Below are 6,587 nucleotides of genomic sequence, written 5' to 3'. Positions count from 1 at the left end.
GTAAAGCTGGTTTGGTGGTACTGAATTCTCTTAACTGTTGCTTGTCTGCAAAGCTTTTGATTTCTCCATCAATTTTGAATGAGATCCTTGCCATGTACTGTAATCTTGGTTGTAGATTTTCCCCTTTCAATACTTTAAATATATCCTGCCATTCCCTTCTTGCCTGCAGAGTTTCTGCTGAAAGACCAGCTGTTAAGTGTATGGGGCTTCCCTTGTATTTTACTTTTCATTTCTCCTTACTGCTTTTAATATTCTTTCTTTGTGTTTAGTCTTTGTTAGTTTGATTTGTATGTGTCTTGGAATGTTTCTCCTTGGGTTTATCCTGTATGGGACTCTTTGTGCCTCTTGTACTTGATTGCCTATTTCCTTTTCCATGTTGGGGAAATTTTCAAGTATAGTCTTTTCAAAAATTTTCTCACACCCTTTCTTTTTCTCTTCTTCTTCTGGGACCTGTATAAATCGACTATTGGTGTGTTTGATGTGGTCCCAGAGTTCTCTGAAACTGTCCTCAGCTCTTTTCATTCTTTTCACTTTATTCTGCTCTTCAGAAGTTGTTTACACCATTTTATCTTCCAGCTCACTGATTCATTCTTCTGCTTCAGATATTCTGCTATTGATTCTGTCTAGACTATTTTTAATTTCAGAAATTGTGTTGTTTGTCTCTGTATGCTTATTCTTTAATTCTTCTAGGTCTTTTTAAATTGATTCTTGCATTTTCTCCATTTTGTTTTCCAAGGTTTTTGATCATCTTTACTATCATTATTCTGAATTCTTTTTCAGGTAAGTTTCCTATTTCCTCTTCATTTATTTGGACTTCTGTGTTTCTAGTTTGTTCCTTCATTTGTGCAGTATTTCTCTGCCTTTTCATATATTTTTAAAGTTATTGTGTTTGAGGTCTCCTTTCCCCAGGCTTTAAGGAAAGATGAATTCTTTCCTTGAAGAAGGTTGTATTCTTTATTCCTCTTGGTTTCTGCCTTCCTAAGGTTGGTTCAGTGGTTTGTGTGAGCTTCCTATAGGGTGAGATTTGTGCTGTTTTTCCTCTGATGGGCAAGGCTGAGTGAGGTGGTACTCCTGTCTGCTGATGATTGGGTTTGTATTTTTGTTTTGTTTGTTGTTTAGATGAGGCATCCTGCACAGGGTGCTACTGGTGGTTGGCTGATGTCGGGTCTTGTATTCAAGTGGTTTCCTTTGTGTAAGTTTAAACTATGTGATACTCCCTAGGGTTAGTTCCCTGGTAGTCTAGGGTGTTGGAGTTAGTGCTCCCACTTCAAAGGCTCAGGGGTTTGATCTCTGGTCAGGAATGAGGATTCCACAAGTGGTTTGTTATGGCATTAAGGGAGAGTGAAACAAATATCCAAAAATGAGAAACCAAAGATGAACCCCAGACAAATGGCATGTACAAAATCAGGCAAATAATAATTAAAATAATGGAATATACACAGGTACATATACACCCATGAAAAAAGTGAAAGCAGTCCAACAAAAATAAAGTACAGTAGATTGACCCAGTGAACAACAGAAATCAAAAATTATACTTACCAGTTAAGAACAAGACTAACTTAAGCACAAACTGGAAAACAAAAGTAAAGCAAAGTGCCAAGTGGGGAATAAAGCAATGAAAACAAAACTAACAAATATGTTGAGTGGAAAGGAAAGAAAGAAAGAGTAGATATGCAAAGTTAAATAGAGGTAGATGAGAAAGATTTATATACATTAAAGATTAATGCAAGGGGAAAAGAACAGTAGGAAAGGCAAATGAAGGAATAGATGTAGAAAAAGTACAATAGGTTTAAAAAAATTAAAACTTATAAAAGGAGAAAGGAGAAAAAAAAATGGAAGAAGAAAAAAGGGAAAAACAGGAAAACTTCACAGAACTGCAAAAGTTCAGTGTAGAGGCAGAGGTTTATAACAATAAAAAGTGTGACTGAATATACACGTATACATATACACCCGTAAGCAAAATCAAAACAGTTGAAAAAATATTAAGTACAATAGATTGACCCAGCAAACAAAGGAAACAAAAAATTATACCTACCAAAACAAAACTAATTAAAGCACAAACTGGAAAACAAAACTAAAGCAAGGTGCCAACTGGGGAATAATGCAATGAAAATAAAACTAACAAATATGTTGAGCGGAAAGGAGAGAAAGAAAAGAAAGAAAGAAAGAATAGATATGCAAAGTAAAATAGAGGTAGATATTTATATACATTAAAGATTAACTGCAAGGGGAAAATAAGAGTAGTAAAAGCAAACAAAGGAACAAATGTAGAAAAAAAAAATAATAGGTATAAAAATTAAAATTAAAAAAAGAGAAAAGAAGAAAAGAGAAAAACTCCCCAGAACTGCAAAAGCCCAACCTAGAGGCAGAGGTTTATGACAATAAAAAATGTGATGGAGGAAAAAGAAAGGAATAAAAAAAAAAAGCTGAAAAGCTTAATTTGATTTCTTAGTGCCAATAAAATCGACAACTACAATGGGGGGTGGGGGGGGGGACAGAAAAAAAAAACCCAAAGAATCTACAGAACAAGTCAAAAAATAAGAATAATAAATATTTTTCTTGAGTCACTGCTGTCAGTCCTTTCTCGTGCTGCAAATCACAGTCTACCTCACCTCACTAGGATGCCCTCCAACACTGTGCTGATCTCTGGACCTGCTGTGGGGGCTGCTGAGATTCTAGTCTGGTCCTACTCCTGTGTGTTCTTGCCTCCAATGTCCAGAGCTATCAGAGCTAGTGTGTTTTCTTTTGCGGGAGCTCTCAGTGTCCTTTTATATATTCCATAGATATAGAGTTTGCCTAGTTGATTGTGTGGATTTAATCTGAAGCTTGTACAGCTGGTGGGAAGGTTTTGGGTCTTCTTCCTTAGCCACACTGCCCCTGGGTTTCAACTCTGGTTTTATTTCCACCTCTCCATGTGGGTCGTCCAGTGGGGTTTGTTCTTGAGGCTGCTGTGGAGGGCTTGGGTCTGTCCCTGTGAGGGCTGAGTGTGGAGATGGTGCAGCTGCTTGGATCACAGGGGTTCTGGCAGCACCAGGTACTCAGGGGAGTTGGCGGATAGGGGAGCAGGAAATATAGTGCTCTAGAAGGGTATGGCAACCAGTTTTGGTCAATACGCTCCAGTATTCTTGCCTGGAGAACTCCCCTCTCTGACAGAGAAGCCTGGCAGGCCACAGTCTACAGGGTTGCAAAGAGCCGGACAGGACCAAAGTGATCCTGTGCACATAAACAATTATTTTGCGTGTGGTAGCTCTCCCCAGTGAGAGTTGAGCGTGAAGGTGGTGCAGTTGCTTGGCTTGCAGGGACCCTGGCAGCACCAAGTGTGCAGGGACACAAACTGCTTCCGTGGCAGGAGTTATGGCCCGTCAGAGTCTTTTCTCGAGCCTCTTGTAGCTGGCTATCAGAAGGCCTCTTTGGCCAGTCTTTCTCCATAGCTCTACCTGGTCAGGCACTTAGAGGGAATCCCTTGCCTGGGGTCCCTCTCTGTTGTTCTACACGTCAGGCACATAGAGGCCCTCCCGCCCCTGACTGGGGTCCTACTCCATAGACCCCATCAGGTACTCAAAGGGGCACCCTGAGTGGGGTCCTACTCTTCAGTTCAGTGCCTCAAGTGTTTGATGGGCCAGCCTCTCTATTGTTCAGCTGCCAATGCTGGCGTGTGGAGAGAGGCTATGGTGATGGCTCTACATCCTGTGAGTTGACTCAGCAGTATTGCCTTGCTCCCATGGCTGCCCAGCTTTCCTCTGCAGGCATTTCCCACCACAGTCTCCTCCCTCACATCCCCTCAATCCGTCTCTGCACAGTCAACAGCAGCCCTCGAACTGGGTTTGCTCCACAATCCCTAAACCCCAGCTCCCAGCTGCTGCACCTTCTAGGGTACCTGCGTCCCTGTCCAGGGTATGTATGGCTGTGGCAAGGACTGTCTGATTCTCATTCCGTTTAGGCTGCTACAGATCAGCTGTTTCACTTAAATGTTTCTCCTCTGACTCAGACAATTGCCCGGCTGTGGGGATCGGACCCCTGCTTCTGTTCCCCCACCTGCCGAGGATATGTCCACTCCTACTAACACTCCTGTTTTTTCCCCTAGTTCCTTCATCTTACTGAGTTTTGCATGGTTCTCTATATGATTTTTCACTGGTCAGGTCCTCCTGTATGCTTTCAGCTGGTGTTCTGTATGCACTTCTGTGTCTGAAGGTGTATTCTTGATGTAGCCATGGAGAGAGATGTATTCCACCTCCACTTACTCCTCCATCTGTTCCCCCTCATCTTTATTTTTAACTGTAATAAAATAAACAAATTAACTTTATTACTACTTCAGTCCTTATGTTGATTGTTTATAAAAATACCAGTTTGAAATACATTATTGAAAGTGAATACACACAATAAATAGAAAATATGGATGCATGGTGCTGCAGACATATAAACCAACTTATCTTGATCTATTGCCCACTGCTGTAGGCAAAATTTGACATGGATTCAGCACTACTGACACAGCAGTCAGAGTATCAGGGTGAGGGTTGCAAACTATGAGAAAAGTAGCTTAAAATTCTGGACCAAAAAAACCCTCTGGATCACTCACCAAAAGAAAAAACAAAAAACAATAATTGTTGTTTATCTGGAAGTTAACCTTAGTATAATACTGAATTATCTACTACTACCAATAGGGACAATTTAAAAATAAGAAAAGTGCCAGGGAACCTTCACTAACAGTATTTTTAAGTCAGTTTTTTTTTTTTTTTTTTAATATCTGGTTATTACTCAAATATCCTAAGCCATGAGGCAGGCCTTAAGGCAATAAATTATAAATAGCCTGAAATTAGTAACTTAAATGTGACATGGTTAATACAGTATACACTGCATGAGTATCTCAACCAACCTTTTTCAGGTGAGGTAATAATTAAAAGGTTTAAATTTACAGTTTCAATTTCTGCTCAAATGAGTGATGTCAGTATTCTAGCAACAGTGATGACATCCTATTATTGTAAATATGCTAACATACATACTTCTCTAAATTATACTTGATTGAATTCTATGTACATGTGGTTCCATATTCCAAGTGTAAATTTTCAACAGTATGGGTTTATAATTAAAGCTGAGTTTGACAAATGCTTTCTGACTTCTGAAAGAAAATGATGAAAACACTTCCTAAAAGTGAATAAACTAGATACAAGTAGGTGACCATCTCATTTTTTCTTTACACGTGATGAACTTCATGAAACATCATTTCCTGAGGTATGTTTGTTTCTGGAACATACAGCTTACATGCTCTTCTTTCAAAGGCGGCCACCATCTGCTTTACAGCTTCATCAAAAAACTATTGTGGCAAGCTGAGAGTGTAGAAGTGAGCAAAATTCAAAAGAAATTGAAAAATCCAAAGTACAAGTTCTTGGGTAGCCAGGAAGACCTGGGTGAAAATGCCAAATAGTCTCCAAATGATTGAAGAGCTTCCCATCAGTACAGGATACCTTCACCAAATGTGGTTTCACCAAGGTCACTACTGATGTACTGCACTTCAATACAGGTGGAAATCCAATTTCTAATCGTGTTTTGCAGTATTCAGATTTCCTTGATATTATATCTGATTTTTTGCACCAAAGAACAAAATGCTTGTAATTCTCCATTCCATCATACATTTCCTGCATAGAATAACCTACAATTCTCCTTTCTGAATATTCTTTTGTTTATTAATGGTGCAGTAATTCTGAAGAAGGTTTTTGTGTGTATCTTCTTAGGCAAAATTGAGTTATGTAGTGGAAGAGTTCTGCTCATCAGTATACCACAGGAAGCTAAATAACTGACATTCCTCACAGGCATTGCACTAGAGCGAGGGTTCTGGCAGCTGCGCCGACTTTGGAAGGCATCCCGAGACCAGCTTTGGGCTCTCTTACCTGTCTGAGCTGCCATGATCATCTTAGTGAAGCCCGTCACCAGTAAGCCGGGACCAGGCCCCAATTATCATCTTTTCAAGTGAATTTTGGTCTCTTAAAAACTCTGAGGGAAAGAATATTTCTTGTGTTTTTAATGGCAGGAAAGTAGATTTTAAATCTATTTAGACAAAGGCTTTTTGATTCTTATATAATTATAAAGCAACAGCCATACAACAGAAAATTCACAATTTTATCTTTGCTGATATCCTAAACTCTCAAGTTTGAAACCAGCAATTGGCGAGACTTAGAACTTCCCTAAGTGAAATTTTGGTAGCTTGTCACACTGATATAAAAGTCAGACTAGAACAAGGAAGACTCAAGCACTCTTACACGACAGAAGAGGACAATGCTGTCTTCTAAAATTACTATGGTCAGAAAAGAAAATAGATGAATGTACTTTTTATGCTCTTACCACTCTTCCCTTTTACTCTTCTTTTTGTTTACTCTTCAATAATTTTGGTATGCAGATATTTAAAAATGCCCATTGTCACACACAAAAAAATTTTTTTTTTAAAGTTCTAATAGAATCAAGCAATGCTCTGCATTAGGCCTAACCTTGAAAACCACTGTCTAACCACTGTCATCTAGTGGTCATAATATTTTAGAACACAATGACTCTACTCATCATTACCCTCTTTCCAAGACCAGTAACAGCTTTATAAA

The 6,587-nt window shown here is 39.1% G+C and overlaps 1 pseudogene; it reads right to left on the bottom strand.

Annotated features, from left to right (window-relative positions):
- Window positions 1-4,866: 4,866 nt before the first annotated feature.
- Window positions 4,867-5,966, bottom strand: LOC129651449 (coenzyme Q-binding protein COQ10 homolog B, mitochondrial-like; annotated as a pseudogene).
- Between the last annotated feature and the right edge of the window lie 621 nt (window positions 5,967-6,587).

The sequence above is a fragment of the Bubalus kerabau genome, chromosome 4, assembly GCF_029407905.1.
Source record: "Bubalus kerabau isolate K-KA32 ecotype Philippines breed swamp buffalo chromosome 4, PCC_UOA_SB_1v2, whole genome shotgun sequence".
Taxonomy (NCBI): Eukaryota; Metazoa; Chordata; class Mammalia; order Artiodactyla; family Bovidae; genus Bubalus; species Bubalus kerabau.
This window is presented reverse-complemented; position numbering and strand designations above follow the sequence as displayed.